At 53.6% G+C, this 25,969-nt stretch overlaps 1 long non-coding RNA gene and 1 pseudogene across 1 annotated transcript; one reads left to right on the forward strand and one right to left on the reverse strand.

Moving 5' to 3' along the window:
- Positions 1 to 25,969, reverse strand: part of LOC134432720 (zinc finger protein 850-like) — a 359,084-nt pseudogene that overhangs the window by 33,725 nt on the left and 299,390 nt on the right.
- Positions 22,211 to 23,446, forward strand: LOC134432848 (uncharacterized). The gene is made up of 2 exons (XR_010031413.1): positions 22,211 to 22,515; positions 22,801 to 23,446. It is a non-coding gene; the product is annotated as an uncharacterized LOC134432848 (long non-coding RNA).

Here is a 25,969-nt window from a genome sequence, read left to right on the forward strand (position 1 = left end):
TTCAGACCAGTATAAACCAGTACAGACCAGTATAAACCAGTATGAATATCTACGGACCAGAAGAGACTTCTCCCTATGCTGACCAGTACAGACCAGTTCAGACCAGTATTGACCAGTATGAGACTCTATAGAACAGTAAGGATCAGTATGGGCCAGTAAAGATGCAGTGGGGACCAGTTCAGACCCGTTTAGACCAGTATGAGTTTCTTCAGAGCAGGTGGGACCTTCCCCTGCCCTGCCCAGTATAGACCAGTATGAACCAGTATAGTGCAGTATGGACCTGTTCAGAGCAGTGGGGACCAGTTCAGATATGTATGGACCAGAACAATCAAGTTCAGACGAGTACGAACCACTATGAATATCTACAGACCAACAGAGACTTTCCCCTGCTCTGACCAGTATGAACCTGTTCAGACCAATATAAAACAGTATGGACCAGTAAAGAGGAGCAGGGGCAGCAGGGGATGCCGAAAACCAGTTTGGACCAGTAGTGACGCGTTCAGACCAGTATGGAGCTCTACAGACCAGCAGAGACCTTCCCATGCCCCGGGATGTGGACACTGGGATTGAACTGTCACATTGGAGGGGACACTGGGATGGAACTGGGGACACTGGAATGGTGACATTGATATGGGGACAATGAGAGATGGTGGCACAGGGCCGGCAGTGGGAACACTGGGCTGACACTGGGAGCACTGGGATGGAAGTGGGGACACTGGGCTGGTGGCACAGGAATTGAACTGGTGCCACTGCACTGTCCCTGGTGCCACCTCTGTGGTGACCCCCATGTCCCCACAGTGTCCCCACATGAACCCAGTGTGTCCCCCAATTGTCCCCAAGAGGACATTTTGGGAACACTTGGGCACTGTTGGGGACACTCAGTGGACATTGGGATCCTTTTGGGAACATTGGGGGCACATTTGGGACCCACGATGGCCTCTCAAGGGAGGGGCGGTGGGGGGGGCCAGGGGTGACGCCACCTCTCCCTACCTGCCCCCCCAACCCTGCCTGTGTTCAGAGTGTCTCCTGGGAGTGTCACCTCCCTCTGCCAGCACTCCTGGAGTGTTCCCAGTGTCCCCAAGGCGTCCCTGCAGTGTCCCCAGCGGCCATGGAGCACCAAGAGACTCGGAAACCGAGAGAGCAGAATTAATGCAGTTTCAAGCGAAACCGAGTAAAGCTTTAAACAATATCGGGAAACAATCGCAACACAAACTCACCGATTGGGGAAAAATAAAAGCAGCTTGTGGGGACCGGGTATGAGCAGCCTCCATGCACGCTTTCCCGGTGGGGGTTGCCAGAGCACGGGGGAACCAACAAAGGGCATATACCCCAGTTAACCCAAAAGAAGCCAAAGCGATTTCAGAAATAGGGATCAACTCAGCTGTAGTACCCGCTCTTGAGGACGACCTTTCTAGCAATAACGATCTGCTCACTTTTGATATTACGCAAATAAGCCGCATGCTTTTTGATGGGGCAGGGCGGATTGTATTTAAGCAGGAATGGCAGGATGACCGCGTTAGCCCAGGCTTCTGGGGAAGGGCAGCAACTCAGCGAGCTGTCCCCAGCCGGCACAGCTTTTCCTGGCAGCACCCTCACTCCAAGCATGCCCGAGAGGGACCTGTAGGAGCTGCGGGAAGACACCTCGCTAGGGACTGTAGATCCCGGCCCCGGGGAAACGGGAGAGGGAGGGGGCACGTGGGCCACACTCAGCCTCCTCCCGCTGCAAATGCGAGACGGCCCATCTATGCCAACCCCCAGTGGGGCAGGGGACCCTCATACCCCATGCCCTCACAGGGAGCAGTCAATTTCGCATCCCCGCCAGCAGCACAATGGCAGAGTTATGCAGCACCCTCAGTACCTTCACACCCCCCACCGCTTCAAGCTGCGCCGGTGGTACAGGGCCAGCAGGGGACGCCCCAGAGCGGGATCCCTGGGTAGCCCTGGCCATGAGAATAGGGCAGGAGCCCCTGATGGTATGGGGGACATGCCGCCTTTACGGCAGTCAGGATCCCCACGTCATAGGGCTCCAATTTTGGGCGGACACGGGATCAGACTGCGCGATTATTCCCCAAGCGCATTGGCCCGGACATTGGCAATTCAAAGAAGTCCCTCCAGTGAACGGAGTGGGAGGGCAGTCCCGGGCGTGGAAAAGCACCCAGCTGGTGGCTTTAACACTTCACACAAAAAAGGGACCAGAAGTGTCAACATCAGCAGCAGCCCTAATGCTGGAAAAAGCACTCTCCTCGCGACAGGGCACCGTGTCAGTCATTCACATCAACAGCCACGACCCAGTTAAAGGCTACTTCCAGATCGGCAACGACAAAGTGGACGCCGCAGAGAAAGGCGTCTGGACGTTGCAGGAAGCCCGGAAAAAGGCCCAGATCAAGGAGCAGAGAAAGGCAGAGCTGGAGGACGAGAGGGACTGCAGAAGAGACTGATGAGAGTTGTGAGTTTCTGTTTACAGGACCTGCTCGTGGGACATCCTCGTGACGTGTACATCCCCATTCCAGAGGAAAGCGACAGACCACCAAGCCGCCAGGCAGCGCCTGAGAGACCCACACAGGTGAGACCCAAGCATCAATGGTGTTTCTGTGTGATTTTGCTGTTGGGGCTTGTTGCCAGAGGGCAAGCCAGCCCAGATCACTACCCCCATCGGCCATTCAGGTGGGTCATACAACACCTTAGTAGTGACAAGGTGCTCAAAGAAATCACCACACCGAACGCCCCATCCTTCGTGCTCTGCATTACCAACCTGTTTCCAGGACGACCAAAGGTAGACCCCCATTCCCCACACGCCACACACATGTGCCTATCCTACTGGTGCCCAGCTTCAAACCCTGGGAAAAGCTACTGCAATAACCCAGGGTGGGGACATTGTGGGCACTGGGGCTGCGAAACCATTGTCACAGATGCCAGACCGTCAGGGCCTGGGTGGGATCCACAAGAGCCTGACAAATTCTTACAGTTCACCTGGGCACCCACGGGCTGCAAAACACTTGTCTTCCTCCTCGGTAACTTTTATCGAAACCACCATAAAATCCCCAAATTTCGAAAATGTACAGGCTACAACATGACAGTTTTGCAGCCACATCACCCTAGCTGGGCAATAGGCAGAGCATGGACAGTGGTCCTTCAAGGGTCAAAAGAGAGAGTGAATGTGCGAATTATTAGGCTCCAACCGTCGGCACCCCGAGCGGTCGGACCCAACAAAGTGATTAAAAGCGTGCCGAAAGGGAGAAACGCGACCCACCCCAAAGCCTTGCCCACAAGGATCGCTGATATCCCGACCGGCCATGCGGAAGCCTTTCAGATAGACCATTTAGCCGAGTCAGACTTAGACCCAATCCTCCGTATGTTAGAAGCTACCTTCTTATCCCTGAACGAATCTAACCCTAACCTAACCGAATCCTGCCGGCTTTGTTACGATGTCGAACCTCCCTTTTACGAAGGAGTCGCTCTAAACACTCCCTGCAGTTACTCCACAGCAGATGTACCCAACCAATGTAGATGGGACACCCCTCGCAAAGGGATCACCCTGAGTCAAGTCACAGGCCAGGGCAGATGTTTTGGCAATGCAACCCTAGCTAGGCGGAAAGGCAACGTCTGCGCCACTGTTGTCAAACCCAACGGGAAAAACAATAAGTGGGTAGTCCCATCCGCATCTGGGATGTGGGTTTGCCAGCGATCTGGAGTGAGTCCCTGTGTGTTCCTTGCCAAATTCAATTACTCTAACGACTTTTGTGTCCAAGTTCTGATTGTTCCTAGGGTCCTGTACCACGCAGATGAAGAAGTGTATCGCCATTTCGAGGAACCCAGTCGGCTCCACAAAAGAGAAATAGTAACAGTATAACTATCGCAATACTGCTGGGCCTAGGAGCAGCCGGAATGGCCACAGGAGTCTCAGCCTTGGCGACCCAGCACCAAGGACTGTCACAGCTGCAGGCAACAATTGATGAGGACCTGCAGAGGATCGAGAAATCCATCTCCTTTCTAGAGAAGTCAGTCTCCTCACTCTCGGAAGTGGTCTTGCTGAACAGGCGAGGTCTGGACCTCCTGTTCATGCAGCAAGGGGGCCTGTGTGCCGCCTTGAAGGAGGAGTGCTGCTTCTATGCAGATCACATGGGAGTTGTGAGAGACTCCATGGCAGAACTCCGGAACAGACTGGCTCAGAGACAGAAAGACAGGGAAGCCCAACAGGGTTGGTTCGAGTCCTGGTTCAATCGATCACCATGGCTAACCACCCTAATTTCTACCCTAATAGGTCCTTTGGCAATGCTACTTTTAGCTGTCACCTTCGGACCATGCCTGCTGAGCAAGCTAGTCTCATTCATTCAGACCCGCCTAGAACGGGCCAACATCCTGTTCATAGGCCGGCAACAACTGCTGTGAATTCGACCAGGGAACACTGCCAGTCACAAGATTTTCTACCCAGGTTTACCAAACCCCTTTCTCTGTCAACAACCCCATGCCTCATCTCAGTACCTATGTATACGACTACTTCGTTCATTTGTAAAAAAGGTGGGGGGAGATGTGGCAGATAGGGTCAGGTGCTTGGAAAATCTCGCGATGTCACGGAAAGCAGTAGAATTCCTCTCCCCCTAACGCCTAGTGATAAGGGATCACCCAAGAATGTAGTTCCCCCTAACATTAGTGACTTTCGACTCCTTACTAACCAATTACAGTAAGGTAAGACCCCCTGACGTAGAGAAAAAACTTTCCCAGTATAAAACCCAACGAGACGGGACAATAAAGGTCTTGAACCGTCTACCAGACTGGTGTCTGTGTGTGTTCTTGGCCCGAGTGACCCTGGAGAGTTTGGGTCGCTGTGCTGTTTCCTCAGAACCAGGTCGCCTTGCCTTGCATCAGAAGGCAACAGCAACCAAACTCTGGGATAGGGGTGACATCAATTTGCAAATGGAGTTAGGAGTTAAACCTCAGGGCTCAGTGCCTTCTACTAAAGGAGCAGGATCAACCTCATGACAGGAGGGACAAGACAACAGGATATCATGGGCTTGTGAGGAAGTTATTTGAAATTGCTTGTGAAGAGAATAAGCATTCTGGTGTAAAAAAGTTGTGACATAGCTTGGCCTGTGCAAAAGTATTTTGTAGGAATGTTCCCCCTATTGAAAGAGTGACCAAATTATCCTTTATCTCCTTAAAAAGGAAAAAACCCAGAAGTTTCTCTCCTCAATTTGGTAAAAAGGCACCTCACAGGACCTTTGGGACTTCATCTCAAACTTAAGACTACCCAATTGGATAGAAGCCAAAAAGTCCCGCCTAAGTAATTCACTAGAAAAAGAAGAGAACAAAAGAAATCATTGTTTTTGTGGGGTGTTTTTAGCAGGAGCAAGAACCTCTTGCTTCTGGCTCAGGTTTTCTCTGCCAAGAGCTTTGTTATTTGCCTTTTATTAAAACTTTCCTGTTTCCAACACTACCTCAGAAGTCATCCTGCTAATTTTATGCCATTTGAAGTAGCTGAGCTATCTTGGGTGTGATAGGTCCTCTAAGAGCTCATGAGACCTGGCTCGAGGAGAAAACTTATCAGTATTTGGTACCACAACTGTCATGACAATGACATCTGCATAGTTATTACCTTCTGCAATAGGGCCAGGTGAACCTGTGTGGGAGCGAACATGCAACACATAAAAATCATGCAGCTGGCTGTTAATTAAAGTCCACAATGTTCTTAACTCTGTAAACAAAAGATAGTTATTAACATGCTTTAAACAGGAAAATTGTCAATGGAATACAACATTGGCAGCATACAAGGAATCAGTTACGGTGTTAAGTGGTTCCTGTGAAAATCACTGAAGGGCATAGCAGATAGCAGCCAATTCTAAAATGTGCACCGAGGCATCCTTTAACATTAACATCCTTTTATGCCACTGGAAAGAGTCACCTTCATGCCAAATCCCTGCACCTTTGTTGGTTTTGCTGGATGCATCTGTAAAAACACCTGGTCTGTTGACAGGGGTTGTGCTGCAGTGATGCTTTGAGTGCAGGGCGAGGTTACCCATCTCTGTCCATAAACAATGTGAGGGATAATGGATAGATAATTGTCCAGAAAAACCTGCAAGCACAATTTGGAAGTTAGTTGCTGTCAGAGTCTTCTTTACTTGCAAGTACGTTGATGGCATGATGATCCTGGCCATTGAGAGTTTGCAATCTGTTTCTACCTTTCTTAACTAAATAAGAGAACATATCATTAACAGTCCACACAGGTTTTGTTGCTATGTGAGGTAAGAATAACCATTCTAACACAGGCAAACGGTCTGTATCATTAGCAAACAATCAAAACGGAACAGCAAAATGTCAAAATTTTTTAGCAATTATGGCAAGGTACACAGATTTATTGGGATCCCCTCTCCAATTCTGTTGGTTTTCTATTGCTTGAGCACAGTGTGCAAGGGCACTTCTAGCTTCTGGGATAAGCTGTCAAAGCGAATGCAGGTGGGGGTTTCCTCTGAGCAAGCCAAACAAAGGATGTGAAAGTTCTGTGGATGTACCCAAAACAGGATGCAGCCAATTCAAAGAACCCAGCAGTTTCTGTAATTCATTTAAAGTGAGGGTGACTTTAACACAAAGCTTTAAAGGCTGAGGTTCTGCATGATTGGAGGTAGGCACAGAAAAGGCAAACAGAGGTACATGATCAGGGTGTAAAGATATGGTGAAATAACAATCTTTAGGTCTAACATTACTAAGGGCCAATTGAATGGCATCGTTGTAGCTGATGGAAGAGCACCCGTAGCTTCAATAACTGCATTTACTGCCCATTAATAGCTCACCACTTGCCATTTTGCTTAGGTATACAGAATATTGGTGTTCCGGGGGCTAGAAGATGGACAGATATGGCCTAAGGGCAATTGCTGTTCCACAAGCTGTTTTAAATTTAGTAGATGTTCTTTTCATAAGGGCCATTGGTTGACCCATGCAGGGTCTTCAGTCCACCTTGGGAGTTGACATATGTCCAGTATTTGGTTTTGGAACGGCTGATCAATGGCCCCTTTGAAAAAGGTTTTCTGGTGAGGTCAAGTCTATGGTGACAGAGGGACAGAACTGGTGGCAATGCTGTGTCCCTGGTGCCACCTGCCAAGTGTCCCCATGTCCCCGCAGTGTTGCTGAACTCAGCCAGCACCACCCTGGCCGTGTTCAACCCCTGGAGTGTCCCTGGAGTGTCCCCAAAGTGTCCCTAGTGTGTCCCCAGCAGCCATGGACCCCTGCAAGGTGTGACAATTCCATCAAGGAGGTGGCAGAGTGGACACAGGGGGTGGGGGGAGGGGGCGGGGGGGACAGAGGGTCACAAAGGGCACAGGAGCGTGTGGCAGGATGGGGGCAGGTGACAGAGGAGTGGAGGGGACCAAGGGTGGCAGGGAGATGGCAGAGAGGATGAGTGGTCTGTCAGGGGGGTTGGCAGAGGGGACAAGGAGGTGACAAAGGGATAGAAGGGACAGTAGAGCCCTCCAAGGAGGGGACAAAGGGGATCCTGGGAGGGCACAGGGGCCCACCACAGGTGGCCACAAGCGCCACGGGGTCCCTGACACCTCCTCTTTCCTCTCCCCAGCTGCTAGAGCCACTGGTGACTGTGGTGGCTACCCTGGGCAAGGTGGTGGCCACACTGACCAGGCCATACAAGTGTGTGTGGCAGCGTATGTACCCAAAGTCCCTGCACGGAGCCCTGAGGAACTTCACCTGGCACCTCTGTTAGACCCTGGACCATGGCGATGTCAGCTCCCTGGGTAGATTCAATGTCCTCACTCTGGCCTGGTCCCTGAGAGTCCTCAAGTTCTCCAACATCAACCCCAGGTCTTCTGGGCCGGTGTCTGGCGGGACTTGGTGGCCATGCTCATGGACAGCTGGGTCCAGCTGGCCAGGGAGGCCGCTGATCTCCATGACACCTGCAGGGACACGGATACTGATGAGGCCGGTGCTGCAGCCACCACCACTGCCCAGGCTGGGGACCCGTGGGACAAGGCCACCCGCCAGGGGATGTCAATGCACACTCTGATGGCCATGGCCCAGTGGCCTCCAGTGTTTCTGGCCGTGAAGGACTTGGCCTTGGCAGTGGCTGCACACAAGGCCCATGTGGCAGTGGCCACCATGAGGTGGTGGCAGCCCCCAAGGCCATGAGAGAGGCCATATTGGCCGCCAGCCAGGCAAGGGCAGCCACCAGGAGGGGACAGTGGGCGGGTGTGGCCCTGGGTCCACTGGAACGCTTGGTGACCGCGTATGACAAAGCCACAGGGTACCCCTGGAAAATGTGGCACCTGCTCGGAGACATTGAGGCTACCCTGGAGGGGACAAAGGAGGCGTCCCACAATGTCTCCAAGGCCTTGGAGGCCCCCATGGCTGAGGCTGAGAAGCTGTGGGAGGCCAGCACTCGCCTGTTCATGCATCACCTGCTGGGGTCACTTGGGGACATCCACAACCTCCTCTTCAGTCCCTATGGTGGCCCCAGCAGCAGCACGGTGGCCGAGCAGTGCCAAAAAGCCATGGAGAACATCCCAAGTCTGCTGCAGGGACAGGGATGTCACCGCTGTGATGTCATTGGGGGTGGTGACATCAGCGCTTATGTCATCTGTGCCCTCCCTCCTCTCCACACAGGATTTGGGACAAAAGTGGGGAATTTTCTGCGAATTTTCATTTATATTCTTGGTGGGAATTCCTGGGGTGATGTCACTGGGGACACTCTGGCAGCACTCAGGGACACGCAGGGACATAGTGGCAGGTCAGGGGGTGAATGAACCCCCTCAGTGCCTTGCAGAAGAGGCAGCTTTCGGCTGTGGCTGCAGAAGAACTGTCTTATAAATGGCAAAATAATAATTGGCTTTTGCATTTCTGTATTGGCTTTTGCACATTGCAATTGATCACAATTATTTTGCTATGGTGCTTGATATTGATATGCATTATTGATAATTCCTTCTATCTACTTGTTAGTACAATATAATCTATCCAGGTTTTTGGCCACTGCAGAGCCTTTTTAATGGTAGCATAATGGTCCCTTGGGGCTCGGTCCTGTCGCCCCCGCCCTGCTATCACCGGGACCCCCCATTGTGACGGTGTTCGCAGGGGTCTTCAGATGAGGGAAAAGCAGAGGATGCTGACTCCATGTTTCAGAAGGCTTGACTTATTATTTTATGCTATATATATTATATTAAAACCATACTAAAAGAATAGAAGGAAGGATTTCATCAGAAGGCCAGCTAAGAATGGAAAAAGAATGAATAACAAAGGCTTGTGACTGACCAAGACAGTCCGGACAGCTGGGCTGTGATTGGCCATTAATTAGAAACAACGACATGACACCAATCACAGATGCGCCTGTTGCATTCCACAGCAGCAGATAACCATTGTTTACATTTTGTTTCTGAGGCCTCTCAGCTTCTCAGGAGAAAAAATCCTAAGGAAAGAGTTTTTCAGAAAATATCATGGCTGCACCCCATTATCACCAAGGACACCCCTCAATTTACCAGGGCCTTCCCTGTGGTGAAACGCACAGCTTTAACCAGGGCCCGTTGGAGAATCTGAATAATAGAAATGCTGACACAGCAGCAAAGAAACTTCCTGACTCCAGGGACATCCGCCCTATAACCTATCCCTAAAACCATGTAAGGCAATATCTTGTTAACCCTACTATTGGTCACTTATGGTCCCTCCAACCTTTGCCATTGGTCAAGATTGGAACTGGGCCAAGGCTATAAAAGTAGCATAAGTTAGTAGTACCCCTACTAACTTAGAAGAAGAAGTGCTGAGACCCTTCACAAACCCCTCCAATAAAGCCATACTTGTGGAACAGCCGGCGTCTTCTCCTTCTCCTCTCTCTACCGTCGGCTGGAGCCTCAAGCCAAGGGCAAGCTACCTAGCAAGCGAAGCTGAAATCATAAGAGCTGGCTAATCACTATAAGAGCTGAATATTCCCTGCTTGCTAGGGGCTGATCCGTGGCCTTGGTCTGAGCGAGCTGGCCTCTGGCACTCAGTCCTCTTGGGGGCTGAGCTCTGGAGCTGTCATAGCTTGCCCTAGGATAAGACCAATTAAGGCTCATTACTCCCCCATGCACTGGGACCCCTCCTTCACTGCCCCCCCATTCACTGTCCCCCCAAAGTGCTGGGACCACCCTGATCCATGAGCCCCACCCAGAGTGTCAGGACACCCCTTGGCCTCCCCCGAATCCCCAGCCTGCACTGGGCCCTGCCAGGGCCAGGCTGGCTCCAAAACCCTGCGTGGAGCCATTCAATAAATGCCAATCGGTCTTGTAGTCATGCCCATAGAGGGGGAGGACTGCTCACGGCGGCCATTGGGGAGCGATGGAGCAGGGAGGGGGCAGGGATTGAAAAGAGTTAGAAATGGGACTGTGGGAAATGGGGCGGGGCCCAGTGGGTGATGGCCGATGCGCAGATGAGAGGCCTGGGGGGCTGGAATAGGAGCGTGGGAAGGGGCAGGCAATGAATGGGGTGTGGAAAAGGGGCGGTGCCTGGACAGAAACAAAAGTGGGCAGTGCACAGCAGGTGTGGAATGGGGATGATTCTGGCTGATTTTCTCTCCTTTCTCGAACACTTTTGCTGCCATCTTCCCCCACACAATGATGTCATTGATGTACTGCAGCTGTTCTGGAGCTTCACCCTTTTCCAGGGCAGCCAGGATCAGTCCATGGCAGATGGTAGGACTGTGCTTCCATCCCTGGGGCAGTCGGTTCCAGGTGTACTGCACACCCCTCCAGGTGAAAGCAAACTGAGGCCTGCATTCTGCTGCCAGAGAAATGGAAAAAAATGTATTAGCAATGCCAATGGTGGCAAACCACTTTGCTGCAGATGGGGCTGTTGAAGGGTGAGTGGGTTTGACTGACCATCCCTTGGCACTCCAGCTCATGGATCATTTTGTGGATGGGGATCAACGGCATCCCAATTCATCCAATACTGCCGGCGGTGCACTGTCAAGGTGGCAATTGGTATTTGTTGCAGTTCTCCCCCCACGAGTCCTACTGCAGATGGGTTTTCTGATAGTCCAGCCAAGGTGTTCAACTGCTTTATGATCTCTGGCTCTACAGCAGCTATTCCAAAAGCCCACCTGAGTCCCTTTGGGTCTTTGTAAAGCCATTTCAGAGGAAGTCTATGCCCAGAATACACGGGGCCTCTGGGCAAGTCACAACAGGATGTTTCTGGGAAGGATCCGCTCCTTCCCAGTCAGGCTCACCTCAGCTCCCAACAGGGTCAATTGCTGGGATCCCCCCGTCAATGGAAACAGGTTCTGCCCCCACATGCCCTGATGGTATCAGGGTACACTGCGCACCAGTATCAACTAAGGCATTGTATTTTTGTGGTTCTGATGTGCCAGGCCATCGGATCCACACCGTCCAAAAGATCTGGTTTTCCGTGCCTCTCCCTGGCTACAGGCAGGGCCCCCCTTTCCTGGGCATACATGCTAGAGGAACCTTCACTTTAGTGGAACTCCCTTGGTTAGTGTTTCCCTCCTTGAGTTGATGCACCCGTGCTGCCAGGACAGAAGTGGGTTTCCCATTCAACCTTCCCATGTGTCATAGTTTGACCCTGGCACAATGCCAGCGCCCCCATGAGAATACCCTCTCCCTGGTGTCTGCTGTAAGATGTTACCAGGAATAAGCAAAGCAGGCTCCTGCTTAGAAATAAAGAAAACTTTATTAACTAAACTACAAGAAAAGAAAAAAAGAACCACAAGGAAAATGAAAACTTTACAAAAGCATTTTCCTCCTCCCACCCACCAAATTTCCCAATGCAATACATTCCCCCCAAATCACCAACTCTCAGTCCGGCACCACCCTTTAGAATACTCAATCTTCAATTCATCAAGAGGAGAGGAGTCCTTCTTGCACCATAGGCTTCCCCTGGAAACACGCTGAAACCTCGTGTGCTCCCATGTCACTCAGCACCGCCCGGAAAATCCTTTGCCATCGTGACATCTTCCTTCCATGCCCAGTGCTCTCACCACTGTGCATGGACCAGAGCTTCTTCTAGGGTTGTCTTTCAAGGATGTCTTGTCTCACTCCAAAAAGGCACAGTCTCTCCTTGGGGACATCTGTCCCCCCCAAATTTTTTGCACCCCTGGGGCTGAGGGGTACCTATTACAGCGACCTGTGTGGGCGCTGCTGGTGAGAGAGAGACAGTGAATCTTGTATCTTGATCAGAAGGCTGATTTATTAAGATATTATATATAATACATTATGACTATACTAAATAGAATATAGAGAGAGGCTTGCAGAGCTGCTAGCTAAGCTAAGAATAGATAGAAAAGAATCCCAAACAAAGCTGTGTCCAGGGACTTAGTCCCCTAGCTTGTACTGGTGATTGGCCCTTAATTATAAACATAGGAAATGAACCAATCAAGGTGTCCCTGTTGCATTCCACAGCAGCTGATAATAATTGTTTACCTTCTCTTCGGGGGCCTCTGGCCTCCCGAAGATGCAGAAATCCAAAAGAAAGGATTTCTGTGGAGAAATGTCTGTGACAGGTACCCACACTGAACCCTCCTGGTTCTGAGGCACGCCCTCCCCCTAAATGCAGTCTCTGTGTCACAGGAAAAAAATGGTTCCATCTATGGCCACACAAGAAAAGTCCAGCCAAAAGGCCACTCCGTCATCTCTCCCCCGCACTCAAGAGTCTTCTGCACTTCCCTGTGGCCCATCCCCTCTTATCTCATCTCTTATCTCTCTTCTCATTCAGCTCCAGGAGGACCAGCATTTGCAAGGTTTCTATCATGCAAGAAAAGGGTTAAAAATTTCAGTCTCGTGCCTGTCTGGAGCTCCGGAACTCCCACGCTGCACACTGCCCTGCCGGGCACCTTCTCGCTGCACCTCCTCCTTCTCCTCCTGGGCCGGCACCGCTATCAAATTCAGATGCTGGCTCTCCCTCTCTCTCTGCCCTGCGGGGAGAGGGGGGGGGGTGGCTGCCCGATGTCTCTTGGCGCTCTTCCACCCTTCCATCCTCAAGGGCCTCCTCACCTCCCATCTCTGTCCAGGCCCAGGCCTACCACATGGCTGCCCCTCTCCCGCCCAGCAGCAGCAGCTGGGCAGGAGAGGGAGATCCGACCTCTTTCCCTCGAAGTCCCAAGACAGCTTCCCAGAGGAGCAGCTCTGGTTTTTAACCCCTGTGTGTTCTCAGACGTGTCTCCGAACCTCAGTGGCTACATCAGGTGCCAATGTCAAAACCTGAGCATCTATTGGTAACCACAGCATATCCCAAAAAAAAACCCTTACTTCCTGTCAGTGAAACCACGACAAAATTGTACTCTATCAAAATCAGTGTGTTTAAGAAAAACTTGCAGAAGTCAGTACATAATAGCAAAAGCCAACACTAACCAGTTATTTATAACAAACCCAGGGGAGGTTTTTCCCTTGCATGGAGCGCTTGGGCCTTCCCCGGGCCCCTTCTGCCCTCGTGCAGAGCCGGTGGCATTTTCCAGCACACCCAGTTTGTAACCAAGAACCGGGTGCAGCCCAGAAGGCTCCAAGCGCCTCCTTCCAGGCTGACTCTGCAGGGGCCGAGGCTGCTCTGGGCTCTGCCAGGGCTCTGCTGGGGCTCAGCTCTGGGCCAGGCTGGGCCCGCTCTCCCCTCACATTGCTCCGGGCAGCTGAGGCACAGCGGGAGGAGGAAGGGACACGGCAAGGCAGTTGAGGGTTAAGAGAGTTTTTATTCAAACAACTGCCATAACAAACAGGCTGTCCTAACTCCCATAACTAACTACCAGTGCTAACTACCATAACTAACTACCAGTGTTTACTACCATAACTAACTAGTTGTCCTGACTACTGTAACTGAAAGCTGTCCTCAAGGGCTTCATCTCCTCCGCTGCTCCCTCAGTTGCTTCACTGCAGTGATCAGAGGGGTCAGGCTGGAGAGAGGCTTGGCTGATGATAAAAATGGGTGCTGCCCAAAGGATAAAGAGGAAAGAAATGAACTGTTACTTTCCAGAGTCAAGTTCCTCACAGGCTCTGTTGCAACAGGACAAAGGGAAATACTTTGAAACTCAGGAGAGGGAAGCAGGCTCAGATTAGATCTAAGGAAGAGTTTTTTAACCAGCAGAATGGGGAAACACTGACAGAAGGTGCCCAGAGATGTGGGAGGTGCCTCCTCCCTGGAAACATCTAAGCTCAGGTCAGGCAGGGCTCTGGGCCCCCTGAGCTGCTTGAAGATGTCCCTGCTCGCTGTGGGGCACCAGGCCCAGATGAGCTCCAAAGGAGCCTGCCAAGCCACAGCAGGCGAGGATTCTGCTTGCTCTGCGTGCGGAACGCAGCCAGACTGGAGACTGTCGGAGGGGGCCCCACAAGAAAACCCCTCCCTGGCGCTGCTGCTTCCCCTGCAGCCCCTGGCCCTCAGCTGCAGCAGCTCCTGGGCAGCCCAGCGCCGCTCCTCGTCCGGCTCCGGGCTGCACTCGAGGCAGTCCCGCAGCAGAGCCGACAGGCGCCGGGGCTCCTGCAGCTGCGGGGTCCCGTTCTGCCGGATCAGAGCGCGAGCCTGCAGGGAAAGCAAACTCAGCGCTCTGTCAGCTCCCTTCACACCCACACGGGCTCACATCCACCCCAGGCCTCAGCACCAGCTCCATGGGCACTTTCCTCCCTGCCACAGATGCTGCTCAGAGCTCATTTTGCTATGCCAGCCAAAAAACCCAAACCCTGGGGCTGCCACAGCCACTGCAACATCCAAATGATCTCGCCTTGAGAGCCAGTTCCATTGGCTGACTCTGTTAGTAGGAACCTCCATCAGAAATAGCAGATTTTGCATCTCCAAATATGGACACCAACTTTACAGGCCACTTTCCAGAGTCAGTGTGGTCTGCCTGTGTTATTTCAGAGGATTCTTACATCAAGTGCATCTCTGCAGTGCCACTGACACTCAAGTAAATGCATTCCTGATGCCCCATCCCAGAAACTGTCAGGCAAGAAACAGGAGGTTTGTGATGCTGAAAGCTCAGGCTTGGTGACACAGAGAAAGTAGCTTGGACTAGGAAAGAAATATGTTAGACTATGGGGATGTTAAACAATCATCTTCATGTTCTCAACAAGTTTCCCAGTGAGAAGAATCAGGGGGGAGATCATCTTGCAAAATGTCTCTTAGAAGCTCCTGCAGAAAACTTGTTGTGTTTGGGGCTGGGATTTGGGGGTGGTTTGGGGTTTTCTTGCAAGGTAACATTAGACCTGATGCACTTGCTTCACATTTCCAGGTCATCCTTACAGCCAAATGAGCTGCAACAACATAAATCCCAAAGCAAATTGTTGCTGGAGACTGAAGAACATTCATCTGTGCTGAGTCTGGAGTCCTCTGGGAATTCCCTTCCCATGTACAGAAATCTCCAGCTGCAGCTCGCAGTGCAGGGTCCCCCTGTGCTCACAGGCCTCTGCAGCCACTGCAGAATTTGCCTCTTACCATGGCCGCCGTTTCCCTGAAGTAAGGAGGTTCTCCTTCCACCATCCCGATGGTCACAGTGCCAAAGGCCCAGATGTCCACCTTGGGGCCATAAGGAGATCTGGTCACAACTTCTGGGGCCATCCAGTGAGCAGTGCCCACCATGGAGCTGCGCTGGTCCTGCTCAGGGCTGAGCTGAGCGCAGAGGCCAAAATCAGCTGAGGACAGAAACAAACCCTGTCAAAGGCAGCTGCAATGAGGAAACCAAGCACCAAGACTCCCTACTCTCAATCTGAGAGTGCAGTCATGAAGTCAGCTGGAAAAGCCCTCAGGGCTGTAAGCCAAGGAAAGATGGAACTGGAGCCTTCAAGAAACCCTCAGCTTTCATGCAGTGGCTTTTACTGATTCCCTTGGAGCTTTAGATTCCCACTGCTGCCCCTCTGGCAGGGCCATAGGCAGAGCAAAGGCACTGCTGGCACCCTGCTCCTCTGCTGAGCTCTCTGCAGGGGCAGCCGCTCTCAGCTGGCAGCAGGGGCCGGGCAGTGCCCCCAGCAGCCCTTGTGGGGCTCTGGCTCTCCCTGGGAAGCAGCCCCACACCCGCAGCCCGGGAGCGCCGTGCCTGACCAGGAACACCCACCCAGCCTGACAGAGCCGTCCCTGCCCAGGAGGATGTTGGAGCTCTTCAGATCCCTGTGGATCACCCGCTTGGAATGGAGGAAATCCGGGCCCTGCACACACTGAGAGAGAACAATGTGGTAAATAGGTGTGATTCATGCTGATAAAATTGAAACAGTCATCAATATTGATACAGTAATTAATATTTGGAAATAATAAAACAGTTAAAAGTTGTAATGCCAAAGAAGAAAGGGAGAGGAGGGGCTCTACCCCCTCTCCTGGCAGATGTTCAAGGATAGGAGGAAAAAGCAAGAGATAACAGTTACTAAAAATTAACTGAGAGAAGTGAACATCTGGTTTGCTCCCAGGAAAATGCCCGCTATAAGAGATTTATTGCTTTGATGCTAAAATGTAGTAATATCTTAGTTTTGGCTTACATTATCCTGGCTTGGTGCGCATGTGTAACCCAAAGGTGAATTAAAGGACAATGAAGAAGACTATACGGCCTTCATCAGTGACGACCCCCAAAGACTTGTGCGACCACCAAACCGAGTGGTGGCGCATGCGTGGTAAAGGTGGTGAGGAGGGCGGAGACAGAAAAGTGACGAACCAAAAATAGGAGGAGATGGCATTGACACATGGCATATAAGGGGCGACTTTCACTTGGCAAGCTTGTATGTGAAGTGGCAAGGGTCATTGAACCCTGCCCTCCGTACCCCGCGGTTGTTTTTGCTTATGTGCTATTATTTGAACCATATTATCCCTTATTTATATATTTGCTAAACTATTTAATTAAAATTGCTGCTATCTTAAATATTGTTTGAGTTTTTCTTATGAAGGGATAATTGGGCAAACATTAACACCTGCAAGCACAGAAGGACACCTGTCAGGGCTGGGCTGGCTGCTGAGAATGCCTCGGGCAGGAGGATCCTCCGGCAACGAGCCCAGAGCCACTCTGGGCACTGAGGCCTCCGTGTCCCACAGCAACGGGAACACCACGGGGACGTGGCACTGTTCCTGCGACATCCCAGCAGCAGCTCACGCAGAAACCGCCTGGAAGGTTCTCCTGTGTCACAAAGGAGCACAAAGAACACTCCCAGGGCACAGCCTATGGCCTGAAGGGTGCAAGAGAAACTCGGAAAATGCAGCAAACAAGGACACCCCATAGCCCAGCCTGAACACTGAGGAGGAACAAGGACGGCACCAAACCAAAGGAAACGTGACCTTTAGCCACTGATACTTCTGACTAAAAGCAGCAAGCCTTGTTCCGTCTGGGATCTTTGTTCTAGTTCTAAAAACGAGCAAGGTTCCCCACTCTAAATACACAGAAGGCAGGAACTGGGGAGGAGGTGGGGTTAGGAAGGAGGAGGAGGAGGGACAGAGAGAGGAAAAGGAGGAGCAGGAAGAGGAGGAGCAGGAGCAGGAACAGGAGGTTCCAGTGCCCCCTGTGGCCGCAGCCGCGGGACCATCGCCCCCAGCTCGCCCTGCAGGTGAGCGGGGAGGGGGAGCTCGTCCCAAATCCATTGGGTGGTCCCTCAGAGGGTTTTTTATTGGGGTGTGTTTGGAGCTCACAGATTGTGAAATTGACCCCAAATATCACCTGGTGTCCCTGGGAGGTTTTTTTCTCTGTGTGTGTAGGTTTGGATCTTGCAGGAGCCCAAAGCTGAGCCCCTTGGGGGATCTTTGGGGGCGCACCTGGCCATTGCCCAGTATGGACTGGGGAGGACATTGGTCCTGGGGACCCCCGGGACAGCAGAGGAGGGGAACCCCTGGGACCCCCAGAGTGGGGAGAGCAGAGAGGGGCGATCCCAGAGCTGGGGGACCCCGGCAGACTGGAAAGGGGGGGAGCCTGGAGAGGAGGGACCCCTGGGATCCCTGGGATCGCACAGCAGAGCATCAGGGTAGAAGGGACCCCATGGACTCCCAAAAGCCCCTGGATCATCCCTAAGCAGGACGCTGGACAATGGAGAACCCCTGGAACCATTGGACCCCCATGATCCTGAGGAAAGGAAACTTCTGGAACCCAAAAAGTGGAGAGATCAGCAATAGGGAACTCCTGAGAGAGCTTTTTCGGGCTGAATCTTGACCTTGTGGAGATTTTTATGGACACAAGACTCCTGCTGAGTTCCAGAGATGGACCTGGCCAGGAGGAGCCTCTACTCCAAGGCGCTCCCACCTTGGTTTCCCCCAAACCAGGGTTTGTCATTCCCAAGCTGTGGCCGGATGGAGGAGGAGGAAAAGCCCCAGAGATCCCTCACAAGGAGGGGCTGCAAACCCAGCCCAGGGAGGTGTGGGGAGGAAAGAGCTTCCCTGAGCCAGGAAGGCGGCCGGAGATGCAGCCAGAGCTCAGAGCTGGTGGAGCCTCATGGCAGGGAGAAGCCCCACAAGTGCTTGGAATGTGGGAAGGGTTTCAGCTCCAGCTCCACCCTGATGGAACACCTGAACATCCACACTGGGGAATGGCCCTAGGAGTGTTTGGAATGTCAGAAGAGCTTCAGGTGGGATTCAGAGATAGTCACTCACCACCACTTCCACATCAGTTAGAGGTCCTGTGAGTGTCCCGAGTGTGGGAAGAGCTTCGTGCACTACTCCAGCTCCATCCCCCATGGAAGGATCCGCGCTGGATGATCCCCAGTGACCCCCGTTGGGCAGAGCCCTGGTGACCCCTGTTCTGGGTGATCCGTGTTGGGCAGGAGGAAAGTGTTGGGAGATTTCTTTTCCTTCTCCTTTTGCTGCTGTGATTTGGTTGGTAATAAATTCCCTCCGTGTGCCCAGGCCGGGTCTGTTGTGCCCGTGCGGGATTTGCTGAGGGATCTCTCCCGGTCCTTGTCCCCAGCCAGGAACCCTCGGTTCCATTTTCTGTCCCTGTGCGGCTGCGGGGGGCAGGGACAGAGCGGCTCTGGGGGTGCCTGGCATCGGGCCAGCGTCACCGCTCGCCACGGGCAGCCCTGAGATGCCGCGCACCTGGGCACGCATTGCTGGGCTCACCTGAGCTCCCACCTGCCCAGCGCCCCAAGGTTCCCCCTCCCCAAAAAACCCCCAGCCCGGGGCTGCAGCGTCCCGGAAAGTCCTCAGCCAATGGCAGCGCAGGCAGGCGGCGGCTTAGCCAATGAGAGGTCGGGGCGTTGGATTGCCTCATCGGTTGCCGGGCAGAGCCCGTGGCCGATCGCTGCCCCCAAGCGGCGGCAGCCAATGAGAGCGCGCGGCGCTGCCGAGCCCGCCCTGCTCCGGACTGGCGCTCCCAGCGCAGCGCGGCTGCTTTGGGGCTGCTGCTCCCTGCCCGGCCCCGGCCATGGGGCGAGGGGCGGCAGCTGGGGCCCTGCTGGTGGCACTGGTGGTGCTGGGAGCCCCCCCGGCTGCGGGCGCGGAGCTCTCGGGTGAGCGGGGGCGGGAGGCGCGGGGACGGGGGGGAGAAGGGGGAAAAGGGGCGAAGGGGGGAGCCCGGAATGGAGGGGGAGGAGGAGGGGACCCCCCAAAGGGAGAGCGGGACGGGCTGAGGGGTGGTGGGAGGGGTGTGAGAGGGTGGGGAAGGGGGGGAAAACGGGAGGTGGGCCGCCAAAACTGATCCCGAGGGGGCTGAGTATCGGGGGATTTGTGGTGAAATGGCACCGCAAAAGTCATTTGGGAGCGGTCCGAGGTGGGAGGGGAGCGGATGTGAAAGAGGAAATGGGGGAAGGGCGGCAAAGAGGAAGCGGCAGCGCGGGCAGGAGGGTCCCATGGCGGCCGTGGGGCACAGCGGGTGCGGAGTGGGGATCCAGGGTGGCCCCCGGAGCGCTGGGGGCGTGCTGGGGGGACAACCCCGGATCTGTGTTCTGCACTCACAGGAGTGTTCCAGGAGATGAGAACGAGAGAGAGTCACTTCATTATTGGTACGGAGAAGGTGAGGTTCGTGAGGAGGTACATCTACAACCGGAAGCAGTACATGATGTTCGACAGCGACGTGGGGGTGTTCGTGGGAGACACCCCCTATGGGGAGACACAGGCTCGGTGCTGCAACGGAATCCCGGAAATACTGGAGGATAATCGGGCTGCGGTTTACACGTTCTGCCGGGCCGGCTGCGAGCTTGCTGCCCCGTTCCTCACGGGGCACCGAGGTGAGCGCGGGGCAGAGCGTGTCCCCTCGGGCCCTGCCCTGCCAATGACCCTGGAGCCCCTCAAAACGTCTCTGAGAATCAGCCCACGGCCCTCAGCCCGCCTTCGGAACAACCCCGGGGCCTCCTGTCCCACCCAGTGACCCCCGTGGCTCTCCCAGTCCGTCCCAGTCCATCCCTGGGCCTGCCCGGCGTGTCCATCCCGGTTGTCCGTGTAGCCGGCTCCTTTCAGCCAATGAGAGCGCGTCTCTCTGGTGACTCATCGGTTGCCATGCAGAGTCCCTGGCGCTCAAATCCCGAGGGCTCCGCGCTGGACTCGGCCTCCCAGTGCCGCGCACTTCATTCCCAGTTAATTCCAGGGCCACCAAAATCCCTCTGAGTGCCATCCTAGTCGCTCTCAGTACTTCCAAAGTCCCTCCCTCCTCTTCTCAGCCTATTCCAAATCCATTCAAAACTAATTCCCAGTTCATTCTCCGTTCAAGCCCGGACGTCCAACATCCGTCCCAGCGCGCCCCACCCTGTCCCATCTCTCTCAGCGCCACCCCAATCGCTCCCAGTCCCTCCCTAGCCCATTCCCAGTCCCTTTCCAGCCAAACTCAGCCCTCTCCTCTCTCTCTCCCAGTGCCCCCCAGCTGGTCCATCTCGCTGGTGCCCCCCTCGAGCTCCCAGCCCGGCCCCGGCCGCCTGCTCTGCTCCGTGATGGATTTCTACCCTGCTGCCATCCAGGTGAGGTGGTTCCAGGGCCAGCAGGAGCTCTCGGAGCACGTGGTGGCCACCGACGTGGTCCCCAACGGGGACTGGACCCACCAGCTGCTGGTGCTGCTGGAAACGCCGCCCCGGCGCGGGCTCAGCTACAGCTGCCAGGTGGAGCACGTCAGCCTGGAGCAGCCCCTGAGGCGGCACTGGGGTACGGGGGAGCCCCTGGGGGCGCTGGCAGAGCCACTGGGCTGTGCTGGGAACCACTGGGAGGGAGCTGGAGAGAGCCGGGCTGGAAGTGGGAGAGGGGCTGGGGGCTGGGCAAGGGCTGGGCAGGGGTTTGGGGGATGCTGGGGAGGGTGGGATGGGGTTGAAGGGGTCGTGGTGGGCACTGGGAGGGAGTTTGGGGGTGCTGGGTGTGACTGGGAGGGAGTTTGGGGGCGCTGGGAGTAAAGGGCAGGGGGTTTAGAGGATGCCGGTTGCGACTGGAAGGGACTGGAATGAGCCTGGAGGGGGCGCTCGGAGCGCCTTGGTGTGTCCCTGAGAGGTTTTGGGGGTGCTGAGCCCTGCGGACCCCCCAGAGATGCCGCCGGACGCCGCCCGCAGCAAGATGCTGACGGGCATCGGGGGCTTCGTCTTGGGCTTCGTCTTCCTGGCGCTGGGGCTCGGCTTCTCCCTGCGCAAGAAGGTCAGGGCGGGTGCCGGGGGTGGCGTCCCCGCCGTGGCGGAGCCCCGTGTGCGCTCCCGCCGTGGCCCCAGCCCGGTGTCACCCCCTTTTCTCTGCCCACAGAGCTCCTGAGCCGGCGGCGGCCGCAGCCCCTCCCCGTGGGCTCGGGCCCGGCCGGGACCCCCCGCTCCGTCCCCGCTCCGCTGATTTTGGCGGGTCCCGTGTCCCCCCCAGCCCCGCTGGCGCTCTGCCCCCGCCCAGTGCCTGCTCCCAGTGCTCCCAGTAAAGCTTCCCAGTTGGGCCCGGGGCCGTTTATTGGGGGGCGATGGGGAGGGGTTTGGGGGGGGGGCGGATTTGGGCAAAGGGAGGGGGACAAAGGGTGGGGGCTGGGCCCGGGCGGAGCGGGAAGAGGAGGTGGAGGAGGAAGAAGAGGAAGAGGAAGGATCAGGAGAAACGCCGGAAAGAGGAGGAGAAGGAGGCAGGATAAGAAATGAGGAGGAGGTGGGGGAAGGAGGACCTGGAAAGAAGAAAAGGAGGAAGAAGAGCAGCAGCACCAGAACCTCGCCGTTTTTCCACCCCCCCAGAGCTGCAGCCCCCCCGGCCCCGTCAGCATTGCCCCCTCCCCACATCCTGCACTGAGCAGGGAGGGAGAGCTCAACCCTTATTAGGAATATCTAATTAGGTTAAAATAACTAATACTTTTTAATTTTAATAAAATGTTATTTTAATTTATGAAAACATCATATGACTTAAATTTATATAATTTAAGAAATAATTTTATATTTGTGAGAGAGTCGGTTCCGAATTTTCCCTCATCTACCTCAGGATCGTCATTTGGGGAGCACTAAGAAAAGACCGCCCCTGTCTTAAATCTCTGGCTCCAAAGGAGAAAGTCACATGCCAACAATGCCCTAGATCTGAGAGCGTTGCTAAGCCATTGTTCTCACAGGTGTTGTTTGCTGTGTGCTACACTGAGCCCAAGGAGAAGAAGAAGGGGCCGTCGCAGACATTTCTTCACAGAAATCCTTTCTTTCGGATTTCTGCGTCTTCTGGAGCCCAGAGGCCTCAGAAGAGAAGGTAAACAATTATTATCAGATGCTGTGGAATGCAACAGGGGTTTCTCAATTGGCTCATGCTTCTTGTTTATAATTAAGGGCCAATCACATAATGTAAGCCTGGGACCGAGTCCTTGGGCACAACTTTGTTATAGATTCCTTCTATCTATTCTTAGCTTAGCTTAGCAGCTCTGCAACCTCTCTCTTTATTCTTATTAGTATAGTTATAATGTATTATATATTATATATCAATAAATTCAGCTTTCTGATCTAGAAACAAGATTCACCGTCTCTCTCTCACCAGCAGCGACCCACTCAGGACGCTGTAATAAGGGGGCACCGTGCCCTTTGTGCAACAACAGCCTTGGGAGCTGTCCCACCTCTCGGCCTGGCTGGACTTCTCCTGAGTTTCAGGTGGTCCCCCCACAGAAGACCCTCACCTGTTTCACAACCACTGTGACAGACAGACTGGGATGTAAGGAGCCTCTCCATCAAGGACTGAGACATGGAACCCCCATGTGAAAAGGCCCCTCTGCTCCTTCCAAGGACCGGGACTGAAACCCCCAGCCCGGGGCAGGTGTGTGGGGGAGGCAAGCTGACCAAAGCAAGATGTTTGCCTGCAGGTTGTGACCGCTGGACCAAGAAGACAATGGCTCTCCTTTACTGCTGAGAGCATGGACTACCTGTTACATCTGTTCCTTATTGTATCTGTATCGCCCCCTCGCAATTTCCAATAGAGTTATCATAATAAAAACCTCTGAGTTAGAGAGAGACTTTGAGATCTCCCCGACGCAACAGGCGGGCCCTCGACTGGACTGGACCAAAGGACTTCGTCTCTACGTTTGGCAGCCCTATTCCCTCTCTTCCTCTGTCTTTTTCTCTCCCTTAATCCCTCTATCGCATTTTGCTGTGGTCATTCAATAAAGGTGCATTTGTTTCGATTATCATTGCAAACCTCCTTGTACCATGTCAGTTCTTTTTGTACCCTTAGATCAAATCCATGAACCATCACGAAACCCGTCCATGAGAACGGATCGTGACACCCCTGGAGGACCCCTCCCCAAATTCCCCCCATAGCCCCCCCAGCACCCCCAGACCCCGCTAAAACCTCCTCAAGTTCCCCCCAGACCCTCCCCAAATTCCCCCCAAACATCCTCAAGACCCCTCCCCAAATTCCCCTCACGACCCCTCCAGGACCCCTCACCTGTCCCTGCGCCTCCTCAGCAGCTCCCGGAGCCCCCCGTCCTCTCCCAGCGCCTCCCCCGCTCTCTCCAGCGCCTCCTGCAGGACCCGGCCGAGCCCGGGGCGGCTCCCGGGGGTCCCTGAGGGGGTCTCGGGGACGAGGTGGGGGGGGGAGGGGGCGCCCGCTCCATGCCCGGCCACGGGGTCAAGGGTTGTTGCTTCAAGCTCGGCTCTGATTGGCTGGAGCAGCGCGGAGAGCACGGGAGTTGGTGACGGGAGACGCCCGGTGATTTGTTGGTTTCGTAGAGGGAGTGGGGGCATGGTGATTGACAGGAGATGGGCGGGGCAGGCGGGCTCTGCTGAAGGCAGGCGCGCGGTGATTGGTTGGATAGAGGCAAAGAAGGCGGGAATTGCTGAGGGAAGACGCCCGGTGATTGGTCGGTTCAGGTCGAGAGCGGCGAGAGTAGCTGAGAGGAGGAACGCGATGATTGGTTTGTTCGGTGTGTGAGAGGCGGGCATGTCTGAAGGGAGGCATGCAGTGATTGGTTGGATAGGTGCACAGAGAGGCTGGTGTTCCTGAGGGGAGACCCGCAGTGATTGGTTGGTATGGGGCCGGGCGCGCTGCTATTGGCTGGGAAAAGTCCGGGATTTTTAAGGGAACATTCCTGGTTTCTTGGGGGAAAACTCTCGGATTTTTAAGGAAAAATTCCCGATTTTTGCAGTAAAAAATCACCCGGAGCTTTTGACCTTACGTGACCCCAAAAAACTCAAATAACCCCAAAACACCTGAAAAAAACCACAAATATCCCCAAACAACCCCAAACAATACCTAGAAATCCCCCAAATAACCCCAAACAAATCCAAAGAACCCCAAAAAACGAAAAAAACCTCCCCAAATTTAAAGCCAAAAAAACCCAAATGATATCAAGCACACCGACCAAAAAAAACCCCCATATACACCAACATTACCCCAAGAACCCCAAATAATTCCAAATAAACCCAAATAAACCCAAATAAACCCAAACAAACACTAATACTTCCAAAATACCCAAATAATTCCAAATAATCCCAAATAAACAGAAATAAACCAAGAAAAACCCGAAAGAAACCCCAATTAGTCCATAAATAACCCCAAATAAACTCCAAACAAACCCTAAATAAACCCAAATAAACCTCAAGAAACCCCAGTTCCTCCCGTCCCCACGCCAAAACAGATTCCGACCAATCAGAACGCGCGACACCGATGACGTTCCACTTGCTGGGCACAAACTCAGAGCCCTGGCCTCGCTCAGCGATTTTCAGCCAATCAGCGCCCGGCCCGACTCTGACTCATCACTTGCAAGCCACAGACCAAGGCCTCTCACTGCGGTAAATACTCAGTGACCGCGCGGGGTAATTTCCAGCCAATCAGAGCGTGTCTCGCTGGTGACTCATCAGTTGCCAGGAGCGGATATGGGGAGGGGGGGAAGGTGACCCTGGGGATGGGCTGGGGACCCCAAATTAATCCAAAACGGTGTTGGGACCCCAAAACGGAGCAGGAGGGGCCTGGAGCCCCAAAACCAAACATGGGGGAGAGGACTGGCGGAACAATTGGAAAGGGGAGGGAGAGCAGGGAAAAGAGGGTTGGGACCCCAAAATTGAAGTGGGAGGGGAATGGGACACCAAAATTAGGCTGGGAGAGGTATGGGATCCCAAAACTGAGCTGGGAGAGGGATGGGACACCCTAAATTGAGCTAGGACGGGGGTGGGACCCCAAACAGGACGAAGCCAATTTTGTTTCTTCCTAAAATATGTAAATGACTTTATGGATATGCAAAAAGTCTATGAATATGAACAAGGCTGATGTCATGGGAGACAAGGACCAAGGGGCGAAGGTTGTTATGGCCTTCAAGACTCCCCAGTTATTTTCGGGGAAATCCCTTAATTATTCAGGCTTGATTACATCAGCCTGTTGCATATTCATTGACCCTCATGCATAACCATAAACTCATTTACCTATTTGAGGAACTATTTGACATGGCCCATCCTTGGGGGTGTCTCCCCATTTCAGGAGCCTCCACTGGAATGGAAACTATATACCCCCTCCCTTTGATTAATAATAATAGTAATAACAATATACTAATACTAATACTACTAATAATAATAATAATTTGAAATTAAGGGGCTCTCAGGAAAAGATATGGGAATAGAAATAACAGTTCTTTATTAGGAAAAATTAAAAATACGAATGCAGTAGTACAAACAAAAAAACAACAGTGACAGAGTCAGAATTCTCCGGGAATCCAGTGAAAAAG

Source organism: Melospiza melodia, assembly GCF_035770615.1.
Source record: "Melospiza melodia melodia isolate bMelMel2 chromosome 7 unlocalized genomic scaffold, bMelMel2.pri SUPER_7_unloc_1, whole genome shotgun sequence".
NCBI lineage: Eukaryota > Metazoa > Chordata > Aves > Passeriformes > Passerellidae > Melospiza > Melospiza melodia.